The sequence below is a fragment of the Nannospalax galili genome, unplaced genomic scaffold (genome assembly GCF_000622305.1).
Source record: "Nannospalax galili isolate Female #2095 unplaced genomic scaffold, S.galili_v1.0 scaffold272, whole genome shotgun sequence".
Lineage (NCBI taxonomy): Eukaryota > Metazoa > Chordata > Mammalia > Rodentia > Spalacidae > Nannospalax > Nannospalax galili.
In genome coordinates this window covers 720,750-746,077 of record NW_008331836.1, presented here as the reverse complement: position 1 = coordinate 746,077, position 25,328 = coordinate 720,750, and the positions used below count along the sequence as shown (strand labels likewise).

The 25,328-nt window shown below is 38.9% G+C and overlaps 1 protein-coding gene and 1 long non-coding RNA gene across 2 annotated transcripts in view; one reads left to right on the top strand and one right to left on the bottom strand.

Moving 5' to 3' along the window:
* Positions 1 to 25,328, top strand: part of Gpc6 (glypican 6) — a 1,180,899-nt gene that overhangs the window by 986,611 nt on the left and 168,960 nt on the right. The gene's annotated exons all lie outside the window — the stretch shown is intronic.
* Positions 19,732 to 25,328, bottom strand: part of LOC115069255 — a 39,525-nt gene continuing 33,928 nt past the window's right edge. Inside the window, exons 3-4 of the long non-coding RNA XR_003848526.1 lie at positions 22,853 to 22,992; positions 19,732 to 20,187 (exon numbers count right to left, since the gene is read on the bottom strand). This is a non-coding gene — a long non-coding RNA (uncharacterized LOC115069255). The remainder of the gene's footprint in view (positions 20,188 to 22,852; positions 22,993 to 25,328) is intronic.

Here is a 25,328-nt window from a genome sequence, read left to right as displayed (position 1 = left end):
AAATTACAAATGCCAACTAAAGCCTACAAACATGAACAGCAAAACACATAAATCAATCAACCATTTCTGTATATACCAGGTACTTACATAATCCACTCTGAGATAGGCATAAAGCACTGGCAGTAAAAACACTTTTTCTCTCATTTCTGTTCTAATTAGTTCAGGCTTACCTTCATTTGGGGCTCTGTGAAACATCACCAGCACTACAAATGCCAACTAAAGCCTACAAACATGAACAGCAAAACACATAAATCAATCAACCATTTCTGTATATACCAGGTACTTACATAATCCACTCTGAGATAGGCATAAAGCACTGGCAGTAAAAACACTTTTTCTCTCATTTCTGTTCTAATTAGTTCAGGCTTACCTTCATTTGGGGCTCTGTGAAACATCACCAGCACAGATAATAACTATGAAAATAATAGATTCAAATTCCATAGATTTGAATCTAAAAAGCACTGAATTTACAATTTATCAAACAAATATGAAATTTAGATATTTCATTGACGGATAATATTACTTCAGTTCCCTTTGCTAGTTGAACCACCTGAACAGGTAGGGAGAGAAAGAAGTTCTTATAAATTTTGTCAGTAGAATAAATTATGCTCAACTTTTGTGTCCTCTACCTGATGAATACAAGGCCATCAGGTCTTATACAATTGAGTGTCTTGTCCAGCACTATATCCTCAATGCGTGTATTTGATGAATCTTTATGAATATTTATGTTATAAAATATTTCCTTCAATGTATGAGCTAAGACATGACTTTGTAAACTAAGAACCTCAAAGGTATGCAAATCATAAATTTAGCCTTGACATGGGTTAAGTTCAATAAAATTCAACTCTAGGTCTGATACAACAGTCTTTTTCACAATAGGAATGAAATATTTACTGACTGGTTAATCTAGGACACGTTTAATGCTACATGCAGACATTTTATTGTGTGCTAACAGTATCTGTTACCTGTAAAATATGCTTCTTTGAGCCTGTACCCACATTTTTTTTCACTTTTGAACTTCCACTTGGTTCTGTAATTTCTCTTACATGGTTTCTTTGTTACTGCTAATCAGATTCCAAAACCAGGGATACTGAAAAATCCAGGGACTCGGGGTTGCACTTGTGGTCCCCAGGCATGTGTTCTTATAATTGTGAACATCTGGCCTTTTGATGGTGTCAAATCTCAATGGTTATTATGCTTCTGACCTGGTTTTACATCCAGTAGTGATTTAAGTGAACTTAGCATTTGTCTATGTAGTAACCATCTGCCTAGTGACAAAAAGTAAGAAAGATGGAGCGGTCTATTTTTCCTGTAAGCTTGAAGACCAGGTCAGGTGAGGAATTGCAGAAAAGTTTCCAAGTCTCCTTCATTCTCTTCACCAGGCAAGAGCAGCTTGGGATCCTCTGTGTCCTGTCTTGCCAGCACAGAGACACATGCACATGTTTTCATCTGTTTGATGAGAAGGACCTGCTACTTCATTCTGATAACATCAACTCAGGGCCATCTTACGTGTGCCATTTAGGTCTCTGTGCTTGGTGACTTCATTTTCCTCTCTGAAGCTGGAGAGAATGAGGCCACTTTTCCACCATTAAATAGTGTATAAGGTATGATGGTGCATGCCTGTAATCTCAACACTTGGGAAGTGAAGCAAGAAGATGTAACGATTCAGGTCAGCCTGTGCTATATAGTGAGCTCCAGGCCAGTTTGGGAGACTGTCTAAAAGGAGAAGATAAAAATTATTTCAAATACAGATCAGGCAGGACTCTCACAGTTACAAATGGAAGAAATATGAGTTGTCTGGAATCCAATGGGTGAATTTCACTCTAAGAAGACATCACCAATGACTGATGGCATTCCTGCTCACCATGTTTGTGCTGGTAGATGTCACTGGCACCTCCTAACTAGAAACCAGAGATGCTACTAAGTGTCCAATACAGAGGACAGGACGAAGCATCATCTGATCCAAAATTATTAATGAAAGGAGGAATTCTCATACTCCAAGTCATAAACCACACTAGACACTGTAAAAGAATTTGTCTAAAATAAGAAGGAATGCAACAAATCATTCAAATAGAAATCTTAACCTGAAAGATGCTTTTAACAAGGAGATGGACTTGCTCTTTCTTCACCTTGGTGGCCCTTTCTCTCTCCCTCTTTTGGATAATGCAAAGAATATGCTCTAGTCACAGCCATGCTCTAGACCAAATGGCTTCATAAGATGGCATTCTGAGCAGCTGTCTCCAGCAGTGATCCTTCATTGTCTAGTAAGACAAGCACATTAATGATGCTGGATTTTATTTTTGGTAATTTATGGTACTTTAACATGTTGAAGCCTTGCTAATCCCAAGAATTCTACCCCTCTCAAGATTGACTTTTCAAAATAATGAACTATTTGCCCAAGGGTATGTGTTTCCTTAGGAACCAACTGAATAATCCAGAGTCCATTCCCCCAACCACCTCTTTAATAAACTCACTTATTAAGCCAGTATTCTTTTACTCTAAATCATCTAAGAGCCAAGTACCACACAACTAGAACCGCAGAGTCCAGAGCCACTGAAATTGCTTAAACTGTCCAACCTTAGTTCCTTCTTTCTGGAATGACTATAATAAACGCCTGCCTCTAAGTAAGATAAACCATTTAAAACCCTTATCTTATCATTAATCTCTCTTTTTTTTTTTTTTTTTTTTTTTTTTTTTGTTTTTTTTTTTTTTTCGTTTTTTTACGCGGTGCCCCCCCTCCCGCGCCCCCCTTCTTCCATACTCTTTTTTTTGTCGTCGGTTTTTTCTTTAATTTCATTGAGATCCCCCTGCCTCTGCCTTTTAAGTGCTGGGATTAAAGGTGTGTGCCACCACACCCGGCCCTTAGTAATCTCTTGATAATGGTTAGTTCTGATAGTTGACAGAAAGGAGGTGGGGCATAGTAGTTCATGCCTTTAATCCCAGAACTTGGGAGGCAAAAGCAGGTGTTTCCCTGTGAGTTCAAGGTCAGCCTGGTCTACACAAAGAAGTTTCAGGCCAGCCAGAGCTACGTAGTTGAACCCCTATGTCAAGAACAAAACAAAAACAACAACAAAAAGAGTAACGTCTACCTTCCAAAAGTAGTCAGGGAAAGTTTTTGGAAAAGAGATCATATTTGAGGAACATGTTTAATAGTGAAGAGAAATTCAAGGTGGAAAAGAGTACTATGTAGGAGAAATGGGCAGAACTGAGACCAAAGAGGATGTTTCCCCTTTGCCTCTTTCCTTTTGCTTCTTCTCAACCAGGAAGCACTTTTGAATGCTTACTATTCTGTTAGGATACTATTGCAGTGGGTGTACTTGTTACTTTTGCATTGTTGCGACAACAGCATCTGACAGAAACAACTTAAGGAAGGGAAGGTTTGTTGGGGCCCATAGTTTCAGAGAGTTTCAGTTCAGAGAAGGGATGGCAGATCCACTCTGTTTATGGAGATGGGAATGTGTGGCTGAGCCTGTTCACATCACAGTAGATCAGGAAGCAGAGAGCCTTCACTTTAAAAGGCTTGCCCTAGTGGCCTACTTCTGCTTGCTCAGCCCCACCCCTTACAGGTTCTCCAGCTTCCCAAAATAGCACCACCAGTTACAGAACAAGAGTTCAAAACATCGTCCTGTGAGGGATATTGCACATTCAAATCATAGCAGTGGACACATGATTATAATTAAAGAGCAAAAGATTTATATGCACCAAAAGGAAAATGAAGTATCTGTTTGAATTGTACATAACAGCATTTCGTGTGTATGTTGTTTATATACTTGTATAACTAGCATGTTTGATATTTTCCCCCTCTGCATACAATATCTATCAAATATTCCAAGACGAATGAATTTCATTGGGTTTCCCTGGTCTCCAAAAACCACACTTTTCTTAATCTCATCTGTTCTCTTCCTTCTCAAGCAAGATGACAGAGCAATGCTGTGGCTCATGTGGTTTGTTTCGTTCCAGCACTTCATGCTCTGATCTCACTGCTTCCTCTAGAAGTCAGTTTGGTTGTGAGAGTGAGTACAGGTTAGTCCTGGCTTATGACAGTTCCCTAGAACTGCCTGAGGAAGAACTCATGTAACAAATACACAATTATGAACTTGTCAAAAGAGACGTTATTTACTCATTTGTCTGCCATGGCTCCCTTCAGTCTACCTCGTAAGTAAATCTATATTTAGCCAGTATCGTATTGATCTGCAACCAGAGCACTCTTTAATGTTCCTACAGAAATGCGCCATAAAAAACAACTTGATAAGAAAGATTCACTCCAGGTCTCAGGTCTCATCTCATTGGAAAACAGCGGGAGAAAGAAGAACAGTGCTTTTATTCTGTCGTTTTGCCTTTCTTCATCTTCATGCAGTTCTGAAAGCGTCTTAAAGAGAGGTTTTTTTTTTTTTTTCTTTTAATCTTTTTAAAACAAGGTCTCTGTGTAGCCGCAGCTGACCTGGAACTCGCTATGTAGACCAGGGTGACCTGGATCTCACAGAGATCTGCCTGCCTCTGCCTCCCATGCTGGGATTAAAGGTGTGCACCACCACACCCAGTGGTTGACTCCTATTATGCCTCCTATGAAATTGAATGTTAGTAAAAATCATGACACAAGTCTTCGTAATTGTTGGATCTGGTCTTTGAGCATTCATTTTACTTTTTTGTTTCTATATATATTTATATATTTTTACAATAGATGAGTTTAAACATCTCTTCAACACTGCCTATAATTTAGGTAAATATCACCTAAAATTAAGTAATTTATGGTAAATAATATGTCATTTCTACATGGAATTATAAAACAGGAGGTAGAAGCAAGAGTAAAAATCAGTGAGATGGCTCACTGGGTAAAGGCACTTGTTACCAAGCCTGACAGCCTGAGTTCAATCCCTGGGATTCACATGGTGAAAAGAGAAAAACAACTCCTACAAGTTGTCCTTTGACCTCCATGGCACACATGAACACACACACACATCTCTCTCTCACACACACACACACACACACACACACACACACACACACACACGTACACATACACAATAAAAAAATAAATAAAGTGTAGCAAAAATGTTTAAAAAATTCTTCTGTGACCAGAAGGAGTACAAGATTCATTGTCTTGAAGTTGTATATTTATATGTGGAAACATGCTAAGAAATTACTTTGGTGTTTAAAGAAAAATAAAATCATTATGAATAAACTTTTATGTATTTGATACTTAAAATTTAAATACCTTTACACAAGTAGAAAATCTCCAACCACAAACTGACAGGGTATAAACAAATCCAGCATTACCATCTTCAAGTGTTTTGTGGTTTATTGCTGTTTTATTCTGTGAGTGAGAAATTTCAGGTTGAATATGTGAACTGACACTTGGAAATCAGAAACCCCCACAGTAAAGTTTTTCACTCTACAAATGAGCTGTTTTCTGCTTATGCATCAGCATTGGTCTATTACACCTGAAACACTCGAGGCCAGTCTAGACATAAGTGTGACTGAAAACACCATAGTGTCCAACTCTCCTTTGCACTCTGTCCAGATACTAAAAGCTGTCATTTGACTCATGGGTCTGGCAGGGTTTGGTGGGGGGAGGAGGGTTGTTTTTGTTGTTGTTTCTGTTGGAAATAATTAGTAATCTTGCAGTCTCTGTATCTAAAGCAATATTTTAGTTACCATCAATAACGAACCTTTGGAAAGAACTTGTTCATAGAGCAAGTCACTGATTAGAATATGTGTTAGTTATAATAGCCAAGGTTAAGCACGTAAGTTAGGAATCAAGAACCTTTCAACCTCAACTCCATTCAAACTTCTGTGCCAATTTCAAACTTTAAAGAAAAATGCACTTGGCTATTATCTCCCTGCCTCGAAAACAAGAGTTATTTTTCACAATTATAAGTGATAAAAATCCCATTTATTTAAGGAGTATGTATGTGTGGAGTGGGAGGATAATAGTACTGATTCTCATCTGGAGGAAGTAAGTTAGCTAGAAAATACCAATTGTGCTAGTGACAGTGTCTGTGACTACTTAGGTACGATCCTGGCATCAATAACCAGTGATTGACATCATTGCCAATTTAGGTGCAAGGGAGCCAAATGCTGGAAAGTTTAAATGACTTGTGCAGAGCTAGAGTTAGGAACTTGTACATCCCGTAGTCTTAAGGCTCTGGCTTACAGACTACAAGCTCAGTATCAGTCATTTTCATGGCCCTATTATATACAAACAGAGTTCCTGAAAAAGCCAATGCAATTTCCCAGGGAGCAATTTACAGTGGGGAGAAGTGTCTAGCCCACTAGGACACGTAAATTGGTGCAACTCTGAATGTGCGAGAAATTTATCAATATGGTTTTTATATTTTACACCTAATGGATGTGCCCAAATTCTTGGTTCATGGGGCTAATTAACCGTCGTAGGACGTGAACATTGAATTCTCCCCTAAACACATCTTTGTTGCCTACAAAATCAATGAGGACCATATCAATACCTTCTTTTACATCCAATTTTGTAAGTGGGAAAATGAGTTCTGCCTGTTGATGAGGCACTGTAGGAAACCCATCTTCCCATCTTAAAAAATTGACATTCAATACCACAGGCCTGTTAGTCCCACACAGAGATGGACCAGCAAATCATCCTCTCTTTTTTGCTTTCTTTTTTTTAACATCTCAATTCTTATTTCAAACAAGTCATGATTTTTTTTCTTTCATCAATATGTATGAGAATCTGAGCCTGTTTAGAAGTAGTCTCTGACAGCTAAAGCAATCACTCCAAGTCAAGAGCACTTAAGTCTTTTCTTTGTTGAACTGTTTGCTAATATGTAACCTGGGAAAGTCACTTCATGCCTTCAGAGCTCATGTGTTCTTGAGATGAGATCTTTAACACTTGCCATGTACTAATATCATTAGAAAATTAATTATGGGAAGCCATTGGATTTCCCAACTGCTTTAGGCACTAGCTGAAGGACGTGGGGTTATTGGGAACTTGCAGCATGTAGAATTAATTATTAGGCATTTTTAAATGTTTATAGGCATGAGAAAAAAAATAGTTTATTCAATTTTCACTTAACCATTTAGAGTGTGCTGCTACTTGCCACTAATCTTAACTTACCTTGTGCAGTCTTCTTGACATTGGTACTTGGAAGTGCTTAAGTATCCATTTAAGTTACACATATTGAAGAAGCATGTACTTACTATGTGAATCCTTTCACAAAGCTTCTGAAACATATACCACTGTATCTCCACTTAAGAGGAGTGGAAATCAGTGCACAGAAAATGCTCTCAATTCGGTGTTGTACCAGTTAAGTGTTGAGGGCTAAGGATCCGGTTTAGTAGAATACTCAGTATGCACAAAGCCCTGGGTTTGAACCTCAGAAGTAAAACAAAGCTATTAAATGCTGGGCCACGATTTGAGGTTTTGCTTTTAATTTTTTTTCTTTTTGAGGTAGGGTCTCCCTTTAACCCCAGCTGGCCTGGACTCACTGGAAACCAGGCTGGCCTCCATCTCACAGAAATCTGCCTGTATTTGCCTCCCAATGCTGAGATTAAAGGCATGTACCACCACACCCGGCTTGTGCTCTTAATTTTTATTTTTCCCTCTGAGAAATTGTTCTTTATCTTGAAAGATGCAGAGTAGCTAAGTTCAGTAAAAATAACTACTGTAATTATCAGTGATGATTCAAAATGAAGCAATATAAAACACATCTTGTAAATAAATTTTTAAAGAAAACTAACAGTTCTCTGAAGACTTGCATCATGTAGCTGTTTTTATAGTACCAACTTGTCCAAACTAAGAGGCTTAAATCAAAGCTAGCCATTCACTTATTCACCATGGTTTATTGTTGTCTGTTTGGGCTAGAATCAAATGTCATTTCTCTTAGTCATCCCTGGGCTCAGTCATGATTCTTGGGTTCGTTCTTGGGCTGCAAAGGATTAACTGTCTAGGACGGTATCATCTGGAGTAGCTTGTCCCTGTCCCTGTGCAGTCACTACACAGCCTGGACTTGTTCCCACAGAGGGAGCAATGTGAGATTACACAAAAGTTTCTTACGGTCTGTGCTGAGAACTATACAACATCATTTCCACTGCCTTCTACTGACTGAAGCAAAGCATAGCATCAATACTATGGCAAACTCACCAAGCTGAGAAATATCCCTCACTTCTAGTCAGATGAAACAAGTCGCATTGCCAGGAATGTGACATATGAAGAGAAGAACAGAGGCCAGTTTGGGGGGAATAAATGATTATAATCAACTTTATCGTTAAACATAAGGCAATGTGCACTTCATGAAAATCTAGTTTGTTCTGTTCCTAGGGGCTACGAGAGTACCTTAAGTATTCTTTTAGTACACAGGTACCTGTTATCAAGAAAGAAAAAATATTGTCTGCCTCTTAGGATTTGATTATCAAACTGTGATTAAAGATAATCCTGAAATAATAGTCATTTCATATTTGGCTTACATTTCTCTATGAGGTTACCTTAGGCATTTTCACTGTGGAACCAAATGGAATAGAATTTCATTTGTGTGATTCCAAGTGGTTGGGGCCTGTGTGAAGAATTCCCCTGCACACTTGTGCTCAGTCTCACCAAGGGATGCTCCTGCCTCTGTGAGTTGCCTTTAATTGGGCCAGTCACTGTATTAACATTAATTAGCAAATTCGTCTTTCAATTTCACTTCCCTGGAGGACAGATTCAGTCAGGGTTGGGTGGGTAGGTAGGGAATTTAATTAATCTATTAACAAGTTGGAGTTTTTATTAGGTACTTTGGCCTCTCTCTCTTTCCGTATATGTATTTATTTAGATTTATATTATATGTATGTATTTATACACACACACACACACACACACACACACACAAACATACACGCACATTAAATTTGAACTGAGTTACCTAAAGGGCTTTTTATTAGAAAGACAAAGAATCAAGCTGTGTCTCCCCCAAAAAACACTGTACATCATCTAATAATAACATCATTGTTCCTTTTGGATAATTTTCAAATATGTTCTCTTATGATTAAAGATTTTTGCTGTTATTTGTTTTGTTTTGTTTTGTTTTTGAGATTTAACGTTCCTGGTGGCTGCACTGTTTTGTAGTGAATGTATCAATAGCTAGATATAAAAAGAGCTACTATTTATGGTTTAAGAACAAAGGGCATCACTATTTGGGAATGCAGTTCAATAGTGCTAATCTCAAATGCAATTAATGCTCACATTCTTTATGTGCCTATTGTAATCTTGTTTGTCTAAAGAATTTATTGAAATAGATGCATTTAATTAAACTCTTTTTAGCACTTGGGCAAAGATACAATTTAAGGTGTGACATTCTCCTTAAAGAAGAAAAAAAAAAAAAGAGTCCAAATAACTGTTTATTTCCAGTCTGCCTTCTTCTCTTAAATATGTGTAAAATTTCTATATGTAAAAAATCTATAGAAACTATTCTATTGCCGACTTCTGTATGTGTGTATATGCGTGCACACACACAGACACACAGAACTATGCTTCTAAAGTTTCTTTCAGCAATATCGATGAAAAGTTTACAAAGCATGAACTGCTTTGCAAAGCCAGCCATGAAATTTGCATTGTGCTAAAATTCTGCTCCCACCTCCTAATGAGCTGCATGGTGTTCTTTCTTGTGATAATAAAGGGTTGGGAATTTTCTCTGAAACACCACAATTCTTGGCTCTTGTGAACTCTGGACTATGATCTTGTCTCTTATTGTAAACTTCGTCTTTTAGATTTTCTCAGTTTATATAAGTATAGGCAGAAAGACATTCTAAAATAGTCATTTTCTTTAGTACTTTTCCTAAAATACTAAAATACACATGTGTTGTGTACCCATGTGGCATGCATGCAGGATAAATGGAAACAAAATGGAAAAGCAGTTCCTTCATTGCTCATCTCAGTATTTGGGAAGCAGAGCATAAAGAAAGTTCCAGGCCAACCTGGATGCATAGTAAGACCCTGTCTTATAAAATCAACCAAAACTTTCATTTACTGTAATCTACAATTACGAATTTTGAAAAGTTGACCATATCTTACCCATTCTAAGTCTCTTGCCTTAACTTTAAGTAAATCAGATTGGTAAGAGAATTATAGTCTAGGATGAGACCCAGAAAGCTTCCAGGTGGTGTTAAGGCCCCTCTGCTGTCAGAGGGTACCAATCCCTGATGTGTGAAAGATGCCTGTCCCCCATTCATCTTCCTTGCATTCACAGTGGCCAAAACCCCACTTTAAAAACTGTGCATTAACTACTTTAAGGTCAACTTTTACTCTACCCTAACCCAAATATACTACAAGCTTTAACAAAGAGAAAACTGTTATTTGTGGAAATGGGGGTCCAGTCAGCATCTCCTGGGATTTCCAAGTTCTTCTGTTCCCAAACAAAAAATAAATAAGACAGAGATGGGAAGAGTGGCAGAAACAGAAACAGTTTATTAAGAAAGAATACACATCCAAGAGAGGAGGCAGCCAGAGCTGAAGTTTTTGAAGCTCGATGGCATAGCAGTAGGAAGGTTATAACCCTATAAGAATCATCTGTATACCTCCAACATTTTCTGCACATGTACTGTATCATAATATATGGTGGCCTTGGTGGGGAGAGTTCCAATCTTCCTCTCCACCAACTGGTTTATTTCCTATGCTGATCTCATGTCTTCTGTTTAATGTTTTCCACAACCTCGCTCTGCCCTATTCTGCCTCTAAACTGCTTGGGGTCTTCTCCTTTGTTGTCAGGGAGGGTCTCCTCTAGGGAATACAGTAAAGGAGCTTGGATTTGAAACCAGAAGATCTGGGTCTAATCCAGCTGGATTAAACTACCTGAACTTTCAAAGCCCCAGTTTTCTCTTCAGCTCTTCTCCTGTCCATACTACAGATCATGAGTGCTAAAATCCTCCCTCGCAGAGTAGGGCCTGCCATTATCACTTCTGTGTTCATAATGTAAGCTTTCAACATTCCCATTGAGTGCAATGTTCAAGATAACTCATAGAGGCATTGCTTGGGAAAGCAATACCATCTTAAAGTAAATAAACATAGGTTGAAAACTGGCTAAAACTGTAAATTGTTGACGTAATTTATATAACCATCTCCTAAAATGATTCTTTAAGCATTTCATACATGTGTGCAATGAACCATCATATTCACACACCCCCAATTTTCCCCTCCAACTGCTCCTAGAAGACCCCTAAGACATTCCTCTCCCAACTTCATGTCCACTTAATTTTTTTTAATAACTCACTAAGTTGAATTAGTGCTGCTCATATATGCATGGGTATGGGGTCATCTACTGGAGCATGGGCAACCTACCAGTTGATACTGGGGAAATGGGGGTCCCTTTTAGTGTTCTTAGTCTCATTCATGAAAGAATTTAAGAATGGACTCAAATGGAAGCTTTAGGACAATTTTATTAGTGTTTAAAGAAAAATCCTCAGTGCAGGCAAGCTGTAAATCTCGGTAACTCTCCTGAGCAGAAGAATGGAGGGGAGAAGAAAAAAGCCATAAATCAATGTAGGTTTAGAGCCTGCGTGAGGCCAAACACAAGGCAGACTAACAGCCATATGGTGGAGAGCTTTAAAGAGTTACAGTTGCGCAGAGTGTTAGGGAAAGCATGCTTAGAAAAGAGAAGAAAAGGAGAAATTATTTCAGAAAACTGGGCTGACTTACAGAAAGCTACATGTGTGTGGCCCAATCTGTTAAGCGCTGCACTAGGGGACAGGTATTCTGGGCAGGAAAAGTTCAACATCTCATTAATACACCAGGTATTCAGCCAATCCCTGCAGCATGACTTAAGGTGAACGTGTTTCCTACGGGTAGTCCTGTGACCTGGCCAAACTAGAAAGTTAAGATTCTACCCAGGCCAGAGATTTTTATTCTGTAACACAGTGGCCGCATCCCCAATAAAGAATGATTCCTCATCCCTCAGCATCTATCAACTGCTGATGGCTCCTGTTAGGGGTGGGGCTTTGTGAACTCCTCCCATCCACTCTGGGATTTGGGCAGACTTGATCTTGTTCAGGTCTTGTGCAGGTAACCACAGCTGCTGTGAGTTCATGAGTGCAAACAGCTATGTAATGTCCAGAAGACAGTGTTTCACACCATTCCTCTTTATTATAAGCATGAATATGTCCTTATTTTCAGAATTATACAAAACTTACACCTGTTTCTGAACCTTAAATCAATGACTTTGGGCACATCTGTGTATGGAAAATGAAACATTGGCACCATCTTTGTGAATATCTTCACACCCTGTGTCACAAAGGTAGGAAAATGAAAGAGGAAATGAAAAACAAAATAATAATGAATGGGAATCAGTGTGTTGATCTTAGCTCACTGTGGATACAGACGTTCACCTTTCTCTGGCAGAGTAGGGAAACATCCCAGTTGTCCATAGAGCCATAAAGACTCTCAAGTTGCAGGGTATCTCATGTCCTGTTTGAGGATGCTGAACACTGCATTCCATTGAAGAGTTTATATTATCATTATGAAAAACTGCTATCATCTCTTCTTCAAAACAAATACGCCTACAGCCTACACAATGTCAAAAGAAACACTAACAAAGAGGTCATTATGGCAGCCAAGACCAGAGATGCAGTATCATGGAACACTGGGTCTTGTATTTGCTATGCCCTTACTTAACTCATTGACCATCCCAGCACAAATAATAAAATCTGCCAGGTCCTTCAGTTCCTCATCAGGTTAATGGATATAGTAAAACTTACTATCTTTAACAGGTGTCTTGAAGGTCAAGATGAAGCTTGCTGGTGCTGGGCACAACAGCACATCACAGAAATGAGCAATTACCAGTGGCTGCTATCTAATACAGGATGAGATTCCTTTCTCGCTCTGGAATGGAAATGCGGGATAATGGCTCTTTGTTGAATTTTGACTCTGGTTTGGATTCTATCAGAGAACATGAAGTACACATGAGATTCTCTTATTTCAGGCTGCTGAGACCCCTGAAACTGCCACTTCATAAATGGGACTCCAGTGAACTGAAATTACTTGATAAGATCAAGCAACCCTTCCTACTAGCAGGTCCCTTTCCTCCCTATGAGATGCAAGAAGTTGGGCATTTTCAGTGAGGCAGCAAAGCAGCCAGATGAGTCAAAAGATACATAGTTCGTTGTGCTCCTTAACTTCACACAAACCAAAATCAAACTACCTATTCGCTTTGTGCCCAGTGCCCACTGTGGATAAATGTCAGAGAAGCAACTGCTTGAGGCTGAACGTTTCATGAGGTAGAAGAGATGAAGATGACAATTTGTTTTGGGCTGTCAGGACAGTTTTTCTTTCTGTTTCTCGCTGATTACAGTCAAGCGCCAGCGCTGGGCTCTAAGATGAATATAGATCTGCTTGTTAAACCGCTTTTTAGAGCCTGCAACTCTTTCTCTGTGATGTGGGCCTTGCAAAAGTTGTGTCCTTTTTGTGACCCTCCTTTGCCCTCAGGCCGCTGCACCTGCTGTAGCCCTTGGTAACAACTGAGCTTGGCATAAGTTCTACATTTAGAAGCTTCTGTGCCAGAGGCAAAAGGCACCCACAAGAGACCTTTGGTGCCCCAACCTTTACAGCAGGGGCTCTCAAATTTTAGTTTGCATAAGAATCACCTGGGGGGTCCTCATTAAAAATGCAGGTTTCACAGTCTCTCGGCCCATTCCAAGTCCTAAAGTTGGACTAATTTCTACACATAGAGGTTTTGTAAAACTCTCAGCTTATTCTGATGCAGGTGGTCACTCTGGAAGATGGCAGGAAGAATACTATTTAATAGTATTGAAAAGTGCTATCTTACAAAATATGTGATTATAAAGTATATATACGTGTATATATACACACACACATATAGATATAGATAGATGATAGATGATAGATAGATAGATAGATGATAGATAGATAGATAGATAGATATGATATGATATGATATGATATGATATGATATGATATGATATGATAAATGGCACCTAAAAGAGTCACACTTGAAGCCATGGGTCAAAATGACTTCTGTGTATTTGTGTTGTTAACTTCCTTTACTTAATATGTCCAAGAACCATTGGTTATAAAACCAACAGAGACAATACTAATATTAATGTAATAAGAAATAGCATAGACTTTCAAAGAGTCTATTGCTCTTAAGTAGTGGTAAAGGCACTAGAGAGAATTAAAGCATATGCATTGAAAAATTAGTGATAATGCTTACTGCTTATGATTTCCTCACTTACACATGGAAATAAAGACTTAACAACTCTCAAGAGTCTTTCCCCAGAGTCTGGGTCTATGTGAGGTGCTTGGTTCTAGTTCCCCACTTTCTGTCCCCTGGAAAGGTGGAAGTCCAGGAACTTTCATGCACCTTTTCCCCAGAATCCTGTGCTTTTTGATCCCATCGCTTCTTCACATTACGTGAATTTACCAGCACTGCTTTCTACTTCAGATACTAGATATTTAAGTGTAACTTCAAATACAGATAAAAGGCACACTGAGCAGGTTTTCTCTACACTTAGCTCTCTTAGAACTGAGTTAGAGCCAGCAAAAGAATGAGTTCAGCATAATTCTGGAAATGAAGAAAGCAGACTAAGCCTTAGACACTTGAACTGTCCCTCTTCTCTGGACAGGAGGCCAGGGAAACATTGACATATTCATGCCATTCCAAATCCTTTTCACTTCACACCACATGAAAACCACCCGCATCCATCATAATGGTTCATTATGACATCTTCACACATACAGACCATGTCCTTTGCTCATTTCCATTTCCCAGTACCCTCTCTTTTCCCTCCACTCCTGTTACTCTCCTTCCTCTCTCCAAATAATCTGCATTCTGCATAGAAGACAAAACATTCAATAGTAACCTTTCTGAGTCAGGTTTACTTAACAAGGCAGTCTCCACTTCCATTTCTTCCAAATGAAATACTTTGTTCCTCTCTGAAGCTGCATAAAATTCTATTGTGCACATACACCAAAGTTTCTCTATTACTCATCTGTCGATGGATACTTAAGTTGACTCAATATCTTAGCTATTGTGAAGTACCACAACAAACATGGATGTGCAGGCATGCTGAGTTAGATTCATTCATGTAGGTAACCAGGAATGCTATACCTGGGTCCTGCCATAGTCTATTCTTGGTCTCTTGAGGAATGTATATACTGATTACTAATGGGTGGACTAACTTACATTTGCACCAACAGTGTATCAAGGTTCCTCTCCCCAGTCTCCACCAGCATCTGCGGTTGTTTTCCTAATGATTCTGAGTTAAAACAGAATCTCAACGTGCTTTTGATTTGCATTTCCCAGACAGTTACAGACGTTCAACATTTTTCATGTGTTTATTGACCATTTGTATTTCTGCTTTTGAGAACTGTTTGTTTAATTCATTTGCCCATTTATTGATTGGATGATTTGTTTAAGTTTTTAATTATTTATATATTCCCAGTATATATTGTCAGATGTATAGTTAGCAAAGATTTTTTTCCTTTGTGTGAGCTATCTCTTCACTTTGTTGTATTCTTTTCTCTACAGAAACATTTTAGTTTTATGCCATCCCATTAGTCAATTGTTGGAATTATTTCCTGAGTTATTAGAGTCCTTTCCAGAAAGTCTTCGTCAATGCATTTATCCTGAAGCTATTTACTCTAGCGTTTTCAGAGTTTCAGGTCCTTGATCCATTTTGAATTGACTTTTTTGCAAGGTGAGAAGCAGGGATTTAGTTTCCTGCTTCTGCATAAGGATATTCAGTTTTTCCAGCACCATTTGATGAACAGGTTGTCTTTCCTACAATCTATGTTTTTGGCCCCTTGTAAGAAGTCAAGTAGTTATTCTTATATGGGCTTATTTCTGGATCTTCTATTTCTTTGGTTTGCATGTCGGTTTTTGTGCTGGCACCATGCTAGTTTCCTTACTTTGAAATTAACATTGTGGTACTGCCAGCACTGCTCTTTTTGCTTGGGATTGGCCAGGGTAGTTAAGGTATTTTCACTTGCATTTTGATTGAAGAACTTTTTTTCTATTTCCATGACAAACATTATTGTAACTTGGGATGGAGATTGCATTGAATCTGTAGGTTTTTTTAGGTCATACAGCCATTTTCACAATATTAATTCTGTCAATCTGTGAACATCAGAGATCTTTCTATCTTATAGTTTTATCTTAATTTCATTGTTCAGTGTTTTAAGATGTTTGTTGTAGAATTCTTTCACTTTCTTGGGTAGGGTTATTCCTAGATATTTTTTAAGATTTTTGTGAGTTGAATTGTTTTCCTGATTTCTTTCTCAGCATCATAACCAGTCTTCTGAGCAGACTTATAAAAGTATTCAGTAGATCCCTAAGCTTTTGTCATACAAGGACAAGGGACTTCAGCCTAATTTCTCTCTTAAGATAAATGTTGTCTAATGGCTACAATTCCATGTGAGGGTCTCTGTATTAGAGTCATAGGAAAATTTACTTTTAGCAAACCTAAATCTATAAAGAGGCAGAAAAGCCTGACCTGTTAAGTGGGAATGTATAGGAGGGAATCTTTATCACCTAATTAGTAAGGATTGATTCCATAATATCCCCCAAATAATTTATTATAATAGAATATCATTGTTTTATAGAACTGATAGACAAATTAAATATAAGTAAAATTGTACTAATGAAAACTGCTAACATTTACTTCTTGTAAAGTTGAAGTGAGGAAAGATGGCATCTCTAATCCTAGTGATTTTTCATGGACTGACATTAAATCAGAAGTGACTTAATAGTAGCATGACTCGAAATGTAAAACATGTCATTGGAAACAAATGATTGTCACAACCCAGTGTACACACAGCATCGTGGGTACCATGAAACTTTATTTTAAACTATTCTTATGTGACATGATCATATTTGAATCTTCTGTTTTCATATCTAAACCCCTGTTTGCATTCACTAAAAATTTCTACAAAGCAGATTATTAAATTTGGTTGACTTTTCTAAAAAGATGTATGATTTTCTGGGTGCAGACCAACAGTACTTAACGAGATATTGTAATTAGTAAGAGCAAAGCTTTTACAATGAAGCTTGAAGGCACAAGTTTCAGTTGGGTAATAGTCAAGGGTATGATTAAAAACTTGTTCATTTGCATTAATTAAACAGCCATTGAATATCATTATTTTATAATGAGCATGAATAGCACAATCTATTCTGTCAGAAGCAATCTGAATTAGAAGTCAAGAACTTCCTAGTTCTTGGCCATGTGTTTTTTTTATCTAGTGATAGGGTTTTTTTTTTTAATTCTACTTTTCTAATCAATTCTAGCTGATCTAGTCATGGCTGAAGTTTGGGGGGGGTGTTAATATTTTATTTACTATTTTTATTTTATATATATGAGTGTTTTGCCTGCATGTATGCAAGCATACCCATGTTGTACAATGCCTGAGGAGGTCAGAAGAGGGAGTTGGATCCACTGCAACCTGAGTTACAAACAGTTGTTAGCTGCCATTGGGTGCTGGGATTCAAACCCAAAAGCAGTCAGTGATCTTAACTGCTGAGCCATCTCTCCAGCCCCCATAGCTGAAGTTTTATTAGAAACAAAATGGGGATATTATTTCTCAGCCATTTTCATGAAGATTAATGACTGTGCAGACTTAATTGTTAGGGTCACTGTTTTGGTTCAAATGTGCTTTTTGCAAAGTAAATTGAGTAAGAAAAGATCACATGTAAATGTTTCAGGACTTGGGTACGGTAAAGTCAATGCAATAAGCCCAGATCTCTAGCCCCGAAAGCACATAAAGGGGGCTTTAGAGCATGCCTTGAATAGAATAAGGGCTCAAGAAGCAGAGCTCAGAAATGGTTTTCTTACTTTGATCTGAAGAATGTCTCTCCAGTCCTGAAGAGCCCTTAGAGAATGACTGGGCTCATCACCATTTTAAATCAGTTTAAATGTTCAAACAGACCTTGTGTGGTTTTGTTTTTGATTCTCTTTACCTGCCTCAAAGCCCCAAGATTAAGGTGATCCCCAGAATTGGAGATGTAGTCCCCATCAGTCTTCTCCAGGAGTCAGAGACATTCCACAAGATTGTCTTATTTGTGCTTGGATCTATGTGATCAACAGATATCACCTAAGTAGACTGTGTAATAAAACCAAGAAATGTCTACTAGAGAAAGATTTTAAATCGTTCAGTTCCTTCTGTCACCTGCTTCTTAATTCTCTGGCTGAACATTCCAGCTTATCTTGAATGTAGGCTATCAGTGATCTTTTTCCCATCTATGTGGAAGCCATCTTCTGACCCCAGCTCATCAAAGCAGTGCCCCACCAATTCACTAGTTGTCACTTACCCTGTGACTCAGGTGTCAGCTCCTTTCTTCTACCAACTTAAGATAAAGTTCTTCTAATTGATTCATTGTCCTTTACAAAGTGTAATAGGAACCTCTCTAAATGAAACAAATTTAGTGCTGTTTTAAAGAATACTGATCGTGTTTATTTTTCTCATTCACATTATAATTCCCCAATCCTACTTTTAAAAATCACTATAAAACTACAAAAAATCGTTCCTTGTTTCTTTTTCTATTTTTTCACAGGGAAGGGTAGCAAGCATGTGTGTGTTTGACCATCAGGATCTACCTGTCTTTGACTCCGCTTCCTATGTTATACAGCTACCAGTCAAGTTGAAAAGATACAGTCCTTTATTCAAACATGTTACATGTCTACATTCAGTGGACAGAAATTCTATTTGAAGTGATAACACGAAGAGGGACAAGATGCTCAGTTTTCCAATTGCATTTACACACTAGACCCACTACTAATAAGTTTTATATTCGTTTGCTCATTTTATAAGACATAATAGAGAGTCTCACCAAAGATAACTTGCCCAGGGTCACACAGCTACAAGTGCCACAAGATGCACCCTGGATTTGAAAGCAGATTTGTGTGTGTACATTTGTTCTTTTCCTGTTCCACTGAGGTGTTTCCTCCTTCCTGTGCATCTCCAGGCAGATAATGCTCCCATTCTTTACTAAATGTCTACTTACACTATGTCTGTCCCTCACACACATTATCACAGGGTCCTCCACCCTCTGCCATCAGTTCCTGTCATCATCACTTTATACTTGAGGAAACGTAGGCTCAGAAATCTTGCGGGGACCTGGCCAAGCTAAGAAGTAGCAGAAAAGACGCAAACTCCATCACAGCCCATCTCCCTTACCATGGACTCAGTATGTGCATATTTGCCTGCCTGCTAAAATGTACTTGTTACCCCAGAATGAGTTCATTCAGAGCTCTTCCAGTCAGTCATTCACAATGTGCAGAAGCAGAAGTTGGGGTTGCTCAGTATACAGGGTCCCAGTTGAAGCTAAACAGAACAACACTGGGTGTGACAGCTCTCATATTCTCAACAAGTATCCTTCACCTTCTGTCTAGCGCCATGGTTTGGGACTTGCGCTTTCGTAGGAGTGTCACCATTGAAATGGCCTCCAGGCACAGGCCTAAAATGTTGTCTAATGCTTCCCAGTACAAGAAGGATATGATGTACTGTCTGGAGAAAATATGCCTGCTACGTATGCTTTGTTGAGCATGAGGCATAGTGCTGTTGTCCAGGAGTCCAACATCAATATCATAGATACATACAAATATTTTTCTTTACAATATGTTCCACTTATAAATATATAACTGAATAAAATTACTATAAGTACATACTTAAGTACTATGTGCAGAGACTGTATATCTATAAATATATGCTGTTTATAAGCACACAGAAAGCAAGGCTATGCATTAATTATCTTTTCTTTCATTTACATTGCTGTATTAAAGCACCCTGACAAAAGCCAGCTTAGGGGAGAAAGGGTTCATTTTTGCTCCCAATTCCAGGTGACAGTCCACCATGGCTGGGAAGTCAAGGCAGCAGGAGCTTAAAACAGCTGATCACAGAGAGATGCATGCATGCTTAGCATTCTGATAGCTTCCTCTTCTCTTACAGAGTCAGGACGCCAAAACAGACAACAGTACTACTCATTTTCAGGCTGTGGGGTCTTCCCACATCAATCACAGCACTCAAGATAATCTCTGCCCCAGAATGCCCAGAGGCCAACCCAATCTTAACACTTCCTCCTTAAGACTGTCTTCCCAGGTCATTCTAAAGTGTGTCAAGTTGACAATTAGGACTCACCATCACATCATCTAATGAAGATACCAGAGTCTTGCAGGAATCTAAGCTGTATTTCCTCTGAAACCATTGTTTTGTTCACCATTCAGTAACTCATTGTTCGCAATGATCTTCTAGAACACGTGACACAGATATTACGATCAATTGTATTTGCTTCTAGTGCCCAAATTCTGCTGCTACCCACATCCAGAACCTCCCCACATTCTGCAAATTCATAATGTCCTAGCTCGTTGATCATCTTTTAACACACATTTAAATTTCCTATGAGTGACATATTCCTTCTACTAATCACTACTGCTCATTCAAACTGGACACCAAGTCTTCACTGTAATGTTTTGCTGAGACAACCAATAGATTCTCACCATCAATATGAGAAAAACATCACAGCACACAGTAAAGCAAACTCATCAAATATTTACTTAAATTGATTTAGCTTAGAGCAAGTTCATATGCATAAATAATTTGTACTTAGTGAGAGTCAGATTCTGAAATGAACATGCAGAATGTGGGGCAAGATGAAGTGCTCAGGCGCCTTCCTAAGTACCTCCACCCAGTTATTGAGTTCACACTTGGGCGTAGACAAACAGCCACACACACACACACACACACACACAAACGCTCTAGCTGCATGACGGTTATCTCATCTGCACCATGAACCTTCTGGAATTTAACTCTTTCTATGACAGTAATTATTTCTCTTCTACAAACTTCTCCGCTGACAGATCTAAATAAATCAGCAAGGAAGATACTTCCTACCTTCCAATGGGTACTAAAAAAATGTAGGGAGCCTAAACCACTACTCCATTCATGACTCTAATATCCACACATTTATTAGTCCTCATAAGATGCTCACTTTTCTCCAGTTCTGAGAAAGCGGAAGATGCTATGGAATGGGAGTCCAAAGGCCTGGGCTCAAGCCCAGCTTTACCACACACAGATTGCTCTAGGCAAGTCATAGTACCTCTCAGCAGCAAGATTTCTTCATCTGTAAAATGTGGGATTATCTACTTGTCTATCTCCAAAGACTACAGTCACCAAAGGAGAGACTAGAGGATTTGGGACTTAACAAAACATTGTTCGCTGTATTATTGACATGCACATCCACACTGTCAGTTAAATATAATTACTACTATTTTGTGAGAAAGTTCTTCCAAAAAGGAAGTTACTGTCTAAATCCTTTGTCCTGTAAAAGGAAGTCAGTGGTTTAGGCCTGGGGAGATGGCTCAGCAGGTAAAAGTGCTTGCAATACAAGCATGAGGACCTGAGTTCTAACACATGGCACCCACGCAGAGACCAGGCATGCAGGGAGTCTATAACCCCAGCACTATGGGGGCAGAGACAGGAGGATCACTGGGGCTTCCTGGATGTCAGCCTGGCTCCAGGTTTGGAGAGAAACCCTATATCCAGTGAATAGGGTAGACAGTAATGGAGCAGTGACAGTAATGGATGTCCAGCGTCCTCCTTCAGCTTCTGCACAACCACAGAGGCATCAGCTTACACTGGTGTGTTAATATTCCACATACACCCTAATAAAATAAAATAAAGAATTAAGTGGTTTTAAAACATCCAAAATAGAATTATTAGGACTGGGTATAGCGGCCCATGCCTGTAATCTCAGCTTTCTGGAGGCTGAGGCAAGAGGATTCATACAAGTTCAATGCCAGTCTGGACTACAAGATGAAACCTGATTCAAAAAAAAACAAAAAATAAACAAAGCAAAACAAACAAAAAAAACCTTCAGGACTTTAGTATGAGTAAGCCTTCGTAAGAAGGAAAAATAATACAATAAAGAATCAGGCCCAAACACACTTTTGCCTACTTTAAATTAAATGAATCCTTGTACTGGTACCAAGCCACAAAAGACAGTGATTCAAAAGTACAGGTTAGGTTCTTTTCTTTAGGACACACATTCCAATGTTAGGATTTAGCCTAAATTACACAAAGTTACCATGCAGGCCCCTAGGTTAGTTGATTAACAAAGATATCACTGTAATAGCCAAGGATGCATAAAAGTTTGTGTCCCAAACATACTTGATCTTTGTCTCTTAGAGTCTGTTTTGTCTTCACTCTTGATAGAATGAATGATGCAGTAGGAGCAGTGGCAAACACACACAAGGTCTCAGTGGCTTATCGGCTCACAGGTTTGTTTGACTCAGGCTGCATACCCACTCCTCTGATGACTACCTGCGTCCATTCCTGTGACCCCAGAACTCAGGCTGGTGATGCTGCCACTGCCTTGAATGTTGCCAGTCACCAAGTAGAAAACAAATCCCAAAAGCTCCTGAGAGTTGATGCTGGCAAGTAAACACTGTGGGCTAGAATAGGCAAGCATCACTCCACACCTAACCCCTCGACAGCATGAGGATCTAAGAAATACAATGGAACAGCATGGCTGAAAGTAGAGAAAAAATACTTTACAAGTGGCACAGAGCAGATGGGGAAGAATCCTGAGTTTGATGTGACTATAAAGTCATCGAGTATTCCATGAGTCAAGGTTGGTTCTGTTCCTTAAGACTGCTGTTGTTGTATTTATAATTCAAAGCTTTATGGAGTGCCATGTTATCCATTCTGTGTTATAGAAGTATGATTTAGAAAAATGATGAGGACATGTAATTTTGTGACACTGGAAATAATACTAATGTGGTTTTGATTCTTTGAAATAAGTATATTTATTATTTTGCACTAATTAACTCAAAGCATTTTGAAACCTTTCAGAAGATAAAAAAAATTCATATTGACAGTCCCCTTTGAAGAGAAAATCTTTCTAGAAACAATTACCTTTATGTGAAACTTTTTTGTCCTTAGCTATAATGACAGACAAACTGGAATGAAGCCAGAGAAGCATGCCACGTCCTTGGTGTCTGAATAGGGTAAATGCTTGCTTCCCAAGAGGTGAAAGTATCCCAGAGTAAAACATCCTGGAAAGCAAAGAAACATTTGTTTATTTTCACCATGCACATACATAGAGGTTAAAGAATATTCTCTACTCCTGGGAAGCATGTCCGGAAGCCATCTCAAGTTCAAGTGGGGTTTGTAGCATATTCTCTCCAAAGCACATACATTCTCCTGGGTTTTAAAAGAAGAGTCTAGACAGAAGAGTTTAAATGGGAATATTTCAAAATGTGGTTATAAGTTTGGGAAAAGGAATCAAGCAGATATAAATGCGGGTTGGGGGGGGGTGCTTACACATAATGTGCTAAAAAAGAGGAGCGCATGTTCTCTCCAAAGCACATACATTCTCCTGGGTTTTAAAAGAAGAGTCTAGACAGAAGAGTTTAAATGGGAATATTTCAAAATGTGGTTATAAGTTTGGGAAAAGGAATCAAGCAGATATAAATGTGGGTTGAGGTGGGGGGGTGCTTACACATAATGTGCTGAAAAAGAGGAGTGTTTCCAGAAGCATCTCCCTGCTGTATTACTGTAATGGGAAAGTCTAAATATGGCAATGTGAAACACTATCGAATCTGGTGGGAAACAAAATGTACTTTATTTCACAATCTTACAGAGGAAAAAATGTTTTGGCAACTAGATGAGCTGTAAGAGAATGAAGATTCACATCAGCCGGAATTATTCTCATGAAATGATATTCATCCCAAACACAAATGTGTCTGATACACTGTTATTCAAAATTCTTTTAATTATTCCTTTTATTAACTTTTCCTAATTGTTTCTAAGTATTATTTGCCTTTGGTGGAATAATCTTGTTTTGTGATCTCAGAAAAAGCAGGATAGGGAATAATTATATCAGGTATAAGTGAGCTCTGGTGGTGCTTATTTTCCAACACACACGAAACCTTGGAAGGGTCTGGTTATCAAAGGCTATTTTATATAGAAATAACCCGGGAATATTTATTAGTATGCCTTTCAGTTGTGGCTTTCAACCCTAAATTTCTTAATTCCCATTTTACAGTTGCTCTGTTAAACATAATAGGCCCTTGAAGCATGTAGCTTGAGTTGGAAAGAAACTACAGAAGCCAAGGAGGATTTTAATTACAAACTCCACTTCAGCAAATTGCCAGCAATGGAAGTATGACTGTGCAAGTGTTTTGGTTCAGGTGGGGCGTTGCACGAAAAACATTTGCAGTTGGGCAGTCTTCCTCTTACTCAATGATACGAAGTGAAAAGAGCAGCCTCACCTTCCAGCATCCAGGCCCTCTGCGAGCTTGCAATTACACTGTCGTGTGAGAAGCAAAGACCAAAACAGCGCTGATGCCATCTGGACTAAAGATGAATGAGAAAATGATGGTAACTCACACACAGAACAGGGTGACTCTTCAACCCGATTCACTTGAAAACCAGACGTTGTAGTGAAGGCTCTGGAGACTGGACCACATCTGTGCCACAATGAGTACAGTGGCAGATGTTCTGTGATCTTTAGTGTCAAATGAGCAGTGTCCAAGTCACCATCACTAGGATATGCACTGAAAGCCAGGAGCAGTGCAGAGACTTTGGAGTTGGACAGGCTTAAGGGGCTAAAAGACTTTGAGCTTCTTGGTCATCTTCTGAGTCTCTTTCTTGTCAATGGTAATATTTTGTATTTTCTTAGAGGGCCACTGGGGGAAACTGAAGGAGTCACCAGCTGAAAATACTCAACCTTCACTTACTTTTCTAAAAAGAAGGAATCCAAGAACCAGCTCTTCTTACTTTATAAATCCTCATCATGACCTAAGTGGCAATAGTTTTAGGATATCCCTCGGTCCATTCTTGACTTTTACTCAAGAAATGGAGACAGAGTTGATTTCAGTGTGAGAAGCCTACCTACCATGACTAGCGTTAGGATGATAGACTTGCCCACTGGCCATGAATGGTCCCATCCTTGATTCTAGAAAGCACGTGGGCCTGGGAGCCTTTTTCTATCACCCCTGAATTCCTGAAACAATACCTGGATCATTAAGTCAGGAGCCATGCCTAACCATCCAGTTCTCTGAGAGGGGACTTTCCTCAGAACTGTGGGGGACTTGCTGGACTCAGAAACTTGGACTCCCTGTGCTAGCAAGTTACTTGTCTGGACACAATGATCAGCCCCAGCTCTGGGAACAGGTAACAGAAATACAGATAATATGCCTTTAAATACCCACCATATGACAGAAAGATTGTAAGAACCAGAGGTGATGGATGACCACAAGGAAATAGTTTTCCAGACAGCTGGCCAGTTACTCATATAAACTCACAGCAGTGGTGACAGCATGCACAAGTCCCATGTAAGCTCAAAACTGACAAAATCCAGGCAAAGACTTGGGGAAGTTCGTTAGAC